The sequence below is a fragment of the Mytilus californianus genome, unplaced genomic scaffold (assembly GCF_021869535.1).
Source record: "Mytilus californianus isolate M0D057914Y unplaced genomic scaffold, xbMytCali1.0.p SCAF_35, whole genome shotgun sequence".
NCBI classification, from domain to species: Eukaryota; Metazoa; Mollusca; class Bivalvia; order Mytilida; family Mytilidae; genus Mytilus; species Mytilus californianus.
The window spans coordinates 337,921-345,104 of record NW_026262685.1 but is presented as its reverse complement, the minus strand read 5'-3'; positions in this window follow the sequence as shown (position 1 = coordinate 345,104).

Here is a 7,184-nt window from a genome sequence, read left to right as displayed (position 1 = left end):
GGTCATTCCTTTGAAATATTTACGGACGCCATCCAGATTTTAGGTGATCGCTATGGGATATCTGTGTCACAGGTGACAACGGGTATGTTCCTATTGTCGTCTACGTAGTTCCATCCCTTTTGCTTACTACTAATTTTGACATTTATAATCAAATTTGTACTTACCATGAGCAAAATAACAGGTGCCACACGTGGACCAGGATCTGCTTACCTGTCAGGAGAACTTGAGATCACCGAAGATTGCGTGTTGTTCAGTCTTTAGTTTTTTTTTAGTATTTTGTCGACTGTTGTGTCTTTGAGTGTTTTTTTTTTCGTTTTTAGCCATGTTATTGTCGGTTTTTTTTTATCCATGGTATTGTCGGGGTTCTTAGCCATGGTATTGTCGGGGTTTTTAGCCATGGTATTGTCGGGGTTTTCAGCCATGGTATTGTCGGGGTTTTATCCATGGTATTGTCGGGGTTCTTATCCATGGTATTGTCGGGGTTCTTAGCCATGGTATTGTCGGGGTTCTTAGCCATGGTATTGTCGGGGTTCTTAGCCATGGTATTGTCGGGGTTTTAAGCCATGGTATTGTCGGGGTTTTTAGCCATGTTATTGTCGGGTTTTTTAGCCATGGTATTGTCGGGGTTTTTAGCCATGGTATTGTCGGGGTTTTTATAATTGAGATTATTTATTTTCCCTTTGATACCTTCCGGATGTTTTTATTAATTATGTTTGTGAAAGGTACTGATATAATGAGTCAAGCCCTTTCCAACTGATTTTTATGACTTTGTTCTTACATGTATGTTGTGTTGTTACGCCCACTGGCTTATATTAAGCGCTGTCAAACATGATAAACTCCGCTACATTCTTTATGTGCCCGTGCCATGCTAGGAACTTGGAATACAGTAATTGCCGTTTGTTGCAGCCTGACATAATTAATTGGATTTTCGTTCTTTGATGTCTTGTAAATCAGACTATAGCTATTCTCTTTTGAACTGTTTTTCAAGTTCAATAGTTTATTATAGTCTCACCACATACATACAAGTATAAACACAATATGACATTTAAGGTAGATGGGGTGTCTTAATTATAATCCATAGAATTTTTTAATAATTTGCCAAAATGTAGTTTATATCATGCTTTTTAAAAAAAATAATAAAAAGAATGGGTCACGGGGCTTATTTTCACGCTATAGGTTGTGCAAAATTGACAGATTTTGTATAGATTATGCATGGAAAACCCAATTTTCTGCCATAAAACGAAAACTACACCATAGAATTTTGAGATAAAATATGAGAAGATAGCTCTAATAGTATGCTTTCAGATAAGAAAAAGAAAAAATGGGGTCACGGGACCCGTTTTCTTGCTACATAATAAAATAGGTAAATTTCTAACACATTCTATTGTAAAAGTAACTTTTATCTGAATTATCTGCCCTTACATTTGAGTTGCCTCCCCTTATGTGGCAAAGTTGGAAAAAATAGAATCAAACAAAAGTATTCTGTTTTTTTGTAAAATACAACCATAAATATGATAAAATATGTCATTTTTCTATATAGAAATGAAAATTCTTACACATGAATTACCTACTTCTCTCAAAATTTGCACCTTTTATTAAAGATCTAGACCGATTGTTTTCTGGTATTTCAAAATCCAAGATGGAGGAAGACACCCTATCTACCTTAATACACAATATAAAATTTAGAACGCATGTGCCATTCTTAAAAGAACTACGAGAGACTGTTATATACCTAATTAAAACATCAGAATAAAACATAGTTTTGCTATTTACACAAAAAATAAAAGTACAATATCACCATGCACATTCAAGGATAAAAACGATACATGTACATGTACATAAAAATATCATCTTCAAATTTCAACGATATAAAATACTATTTTGTCGCAATAAAATATTATGGCAGGTTTTGGCAACAGAACTACAAACATTTTCATTTTGAATAAAAATATAAATTTTGCATCATCTGTTCATATAATGGACATGTTAACAATACATGTTTTTCATCTTCTATATTATCACAATTGAAACACAATCTTTTATCTATATCTAATCTTTCGTAACGACCAGTTTCAATATTTAAATGTGCTACTCCACATCTAAATTTAGCATGTGCACTGCGATACCGAGTAGGTATATTTTGTAACAAATATTGTTCAGTAGAGTATGAAAATTTAAACAATTTATAACTTGAAGTTCTCAACTTATTTCCTTGACCATAAGAATCAAGCCTTGTACTCCATTCATTTTTATAATTATCAAAAATATTATCTTCTAACTGATACATTGTATTTTTATCCAGTATATACTCATCTACATTACAAAATTCGTCCATATTGTAAAGTTTCAACATTTCCATAACTTTATAACTCCAATTTTCGATTTTATAACTGGCTTTTCTAATTGACCATTTGTGCACTTTATAATTTATTCTGTCATTATCCATTTTTGTACATCTAACCCAGTGTCTTAAAATGTTAGTCCACTGTTTAACATATGGAGGCTTCCAACCCATGTCACCTGAAACAGCATCTGGGAGTATACTTTCCAACTCCCATATAAAATCTCATGGCTCGGTTTTGAACTGCTTGAATGGAAGAGAACTCACTCGTACCCCAAATAGCTGAGCTGTAATTGATGACCGACCAAACTAAAGTGTCAAACAATTTGGTGAAAATATTGTGTTGGAAGCCATCATGTGCCTTACATTTTACAATAAGAATGCCTAATGCTCGACTTGCTGACTTTGCAGCTGCCTTTGCCATAACTTTATAATCTAAAAATTCATTTAATACCAATCCTAAATATTGATAGCTAGAAACATATTTAATGACTTTACCATTTATATTAAAAACAAAATCTGATCTTATCACAGAGGGATTTCTAAAATGCATGATTTTTGATTTACTTAAATCAACTTTTAAGCAATTATTACTACACCATACACCTATTACATCAATCAATTTCTGCATATCTTCTTTATTTTCAGACAATAATACAAGATCGTCTGCATATAACAAATTAGCAACCTTTTCACCGTGAATGTCTATACCAACATTTAATTCTTTTATATCATCAATTAACTTATTAATGAAAATATCAAACATGACTGTGGATAAAACACATCCTTGTTTCAAACCAGTGTTAACACTAAAACAATCAGTAGTGTTACCGTTCACACGAACTCAACATTCTATATTTGAATAAATGGCTTGCAAAGCAAACATAAACTTTGTACTAATACCTATATCATTTAATTTGTTAAACAATAATGACATGTCAATTGTATCGTATGCCTTCTTAAAATCTATAAAGGAGACAAAAGTTGACAATTTACACTTTTTCTAGTTTCAATAATTGACATTTTGTTATGCCGGGGGCTTTTATAACCTACTTCACGGCATTGGTTTTGCTCATAATTGAAGCATCTTTGTCCTTTGGTCTATGGATATGTGTCATGGATAATTGTCTCATACCACATCTCTTTTTTACATTTAGTTTCTCATTGAGTCGGGAATTGTTTCTATTAATTTTAAGAGAAATAAAGAAACATAACAATGGCAGGTCAAATGCATAAAATGTCCTGCTGGGAGGAAAAAAAAAATTGGTATTGTCAAAATCATTATATTTAAAATTGTCGTTCAATGTTGAATATACTTTTATTGTATAGAAATATAATTGATTGGTTCTATAATACCTCTGAAAGAGATGAAAATAGAGCTAATCTCGCTGGTTTCGTGAAAGCTTGCTCGCCTCGAATATGGGAGGTTGCGTGTTTCATCGATTCCCGGTTGGGTCAAACCAAAGATTAATTGGTATTTGCTGTTATACAATGTAGCTCAATGTAATCCTTAACAGAACTGAATCATAAAATAGTGGGTCAAATGTTTAATGCTAATAAAAGCAGTTTCCCTATTTCTTAATAAATGAATTTCGAAATTTAATTAGTTCGTCTTATGTCTTCTACCATTAACTATTTGTTTGATTTAGACAGTGTTAATATTTTTAATAAAGAGATTTCTCAGAAGACGCCATTTGTTAGCATTTTGATGCAGATAAATAAAATAAATAGCACCATCACCAAAAAAAAAGATATAATAGATAAAGCAACCATAAAAACAAACAAAAACACAAAAAATAGCTTCTTCGAGATGGCGTATTATCTTGTCGTCTTTATATAGTCTTGTATGAGGGTCTAGATGGGGTTTTCAGAATAGAGAATAATGGGCAAAAAGTGCAGAATAAGCGGCAAAATAAAAAAAAATAAAGAATAGAGAAAAATATGAAAAAAAGAAAGAAAGAATAGAGAATAAAGTGTGCAAAAATATAGAGAATAGAGAATAAAGGGCTGCAAACATATAAAGAATAGAGAAGAACGGGAAAAAAGAAATAAAGAATAGAGAAAAATGGTCTAAAAAATTTAAGAATAAAGAAATAAATTACCCCCCATCCAGACAATCTTGTATAAATGAGAGTAAACAGGGGAACTTTTGTCGTACTTGTAAAGTACATGAACAAGGACGAAATTAAACTTAGTAAATTTCACATAGATAAGAAAGTAAACAATGACATTGGTATATCTTCATAAGTATCAATTCTACGGTACTTATAATATACATGTACACAACTCGCAATTTAATAACTTATTTAACAACGATCTGTTTATCAACTTCTATTGAACTCTGACCAGTTCAAGTTATCACTTAACAACAAATATGGCTCCATATTAGATATGGGGGAAGGGGTATAAATAACTAATATCAAATAATGATCAGAAATATTCAGTGAGATAAACTTGTCTCTTGTTTTATTTTTAAAAGAACTGGCTTAAGATAGAAATATAGGTGAACATTGCAATTCTTATTTTAATGTAGAGATGGAGAAAGACAAGCTTCATAAAAGATAACTTTTACAATTTTTCTTTTATGTTACAAATTGTAAGAAGAACATTCTAGCTAAAACTATCGTAAGGATCCGTGAATTAGTGCGATCAGTAAGGAAGGACTCGTAAGAAAAATCCGTGCATATAAAGGGGGCATAAATAGACTAACTCGCATGGCACATCCATGATGTCCCTTCACATACACGAATTTTTCACTTAAATATCAATGATAACAAGGTATCTTTGTAACAGGATACTGTTACGAAAGTCTCCCAGACGAACAGCGATTGAACATTGTACCCCCAGGACCTGAATCATGCTGGAAATGCCTTTAAATATGTTTTTGGAACACCCTTCCTGAATAATGCGGAAAATGGAACATATCAAGCAGAAATAACTCTCCCCGCCCACCAAAAAAAGTAGCACCACATGGAAAAAACCCAAATCATCTATTTGCAGTCTTACAATAGTTACTGAAGACCCCTTATCATTATTTTCAATAGTTTTCAAGTTGTGATCATATGAAATTTTTTTTCTTCAATTTTCCATCAGACTTTTAATACTTTTGACCCTCCAAAAAATACTTAAACGCTTTGGATCATCTAGGAACATACATGTAGGCCTATAATACCATGAAGGACCGTCGACTCTCAGCCTACGGTTTCCAAGATCCACCCTAGACAAGTTCAGCTGCAAGAGAGAGAAAGAAGCGGAAAATAATAATAATGATAATAAGAATGATAATAATAATAATAAGAAGAAGAAGAAGAAGAAGAAGAAGAAGAAGAAGAACCAATAAGAAGAAGAAGAACCAATAAGTCTCCAAACTTTGTTTCGGAAACTTAATGATGTGTAATGATTCCATCTAAAGGTATTATTTCACACCCAGTTTGTATGTATTCAACATGATAAAGCAAACAAGTTAAGTTGTCCTTCAAATTTGTCTTTCTGTTGTTGGGATTAGTATGTATGAAAAATAAATCAATTAGAAAGACATCACAAAGATCTGAAGTCAGCTTTCCTTTGGCATTTTTGTCGTTAGTCATGAATTCAGAATTCGGTTTTAATTACTGTTGTATCTTAAATTATTTTATTACGACATTAAACTGAAATTATGCTTTTAAAGTACTCGAATATATAAAGTTAAATATAGGCCTTATCATCTCAAGTCTTTATATTTATATATAAACACAAGTACTTTGTGTACGATAATACGACCTAAACTAACCTAAAAATCTGTTCATAATGTTTAAGTTTACATAAAACTGCCTCGGAGAGCTAATCATATAACAATTTAATGAACTATATTGTGTATAATATAAATATTTATTGACCTTAAGTTTATGAATGAAACTAATTATACAGTTAAAGAAGTAATGTCATTTTCTTGCTCCGTGGTGGTCGTGTTCACGTTTATACATAACAGAATAAAATCTCAAGAATGATTTTTCCATATGATGTTTTACAGAGTCAGTGAGATATTCAAGAATATTTTATTGGTGTAATGATAAACCTGAATATTATCTTAAAGATAAAACATATTCTCCAATAAAAATACTTTTACTAGACTTTTAAAGTTTTTTTTTCACTTATCGAATAAAAATTAACCCTTCCAAACGTTAATTAGATAAAGAATTCGAATCAGTTTTATTTCTTAATTCAGATTTCTTGGTGGGCGAGTGATGAGAAATTTTAATTGAATCTTCTTCAGATTTTAATCTTTTGTTATATGATGATGCTAAGAGATAGAAAGCCCTAAAAGAAGTTATAAATCTCTTCGCTGTCGACTTGTACTTATATACAAATTTCATGAATACAAACATATACAAAATTCATGAATACAAACAAGAATTTAAATGTTTCTATAAAACCTAACACTGATTTATTTGCATACAGACTAAAAGAGTACCAGAGGGATTTTATATTTAGAAAATATTGAATTACATTAATATCCACAAGACAGTCTCAAAAGACAGAGTTATTCAAAGATACGGCAACACTGAACGCTGAATCCTATTGACTTGATCAACAAATTCGAACTTCCATAAAACCGAAGGGTAATATAACTACCCATTTAGTTATGAAAAACAACACTGTTTGCACAGAAATGACCATGTATCCGCTACAATAAACAGTTTAGCTTATCAGCAATGCATGTTTTACCCACGACATCTTCTTTGTGTCCCTTTCTTATGTTACCCTCTGGATCCGCCTATGATTACTGCAGAAAATTCGAACACATCACTCAAGTATTACATACACCCATGAGGGCGTTAGACCGATTTGTTGCATCATATTATGT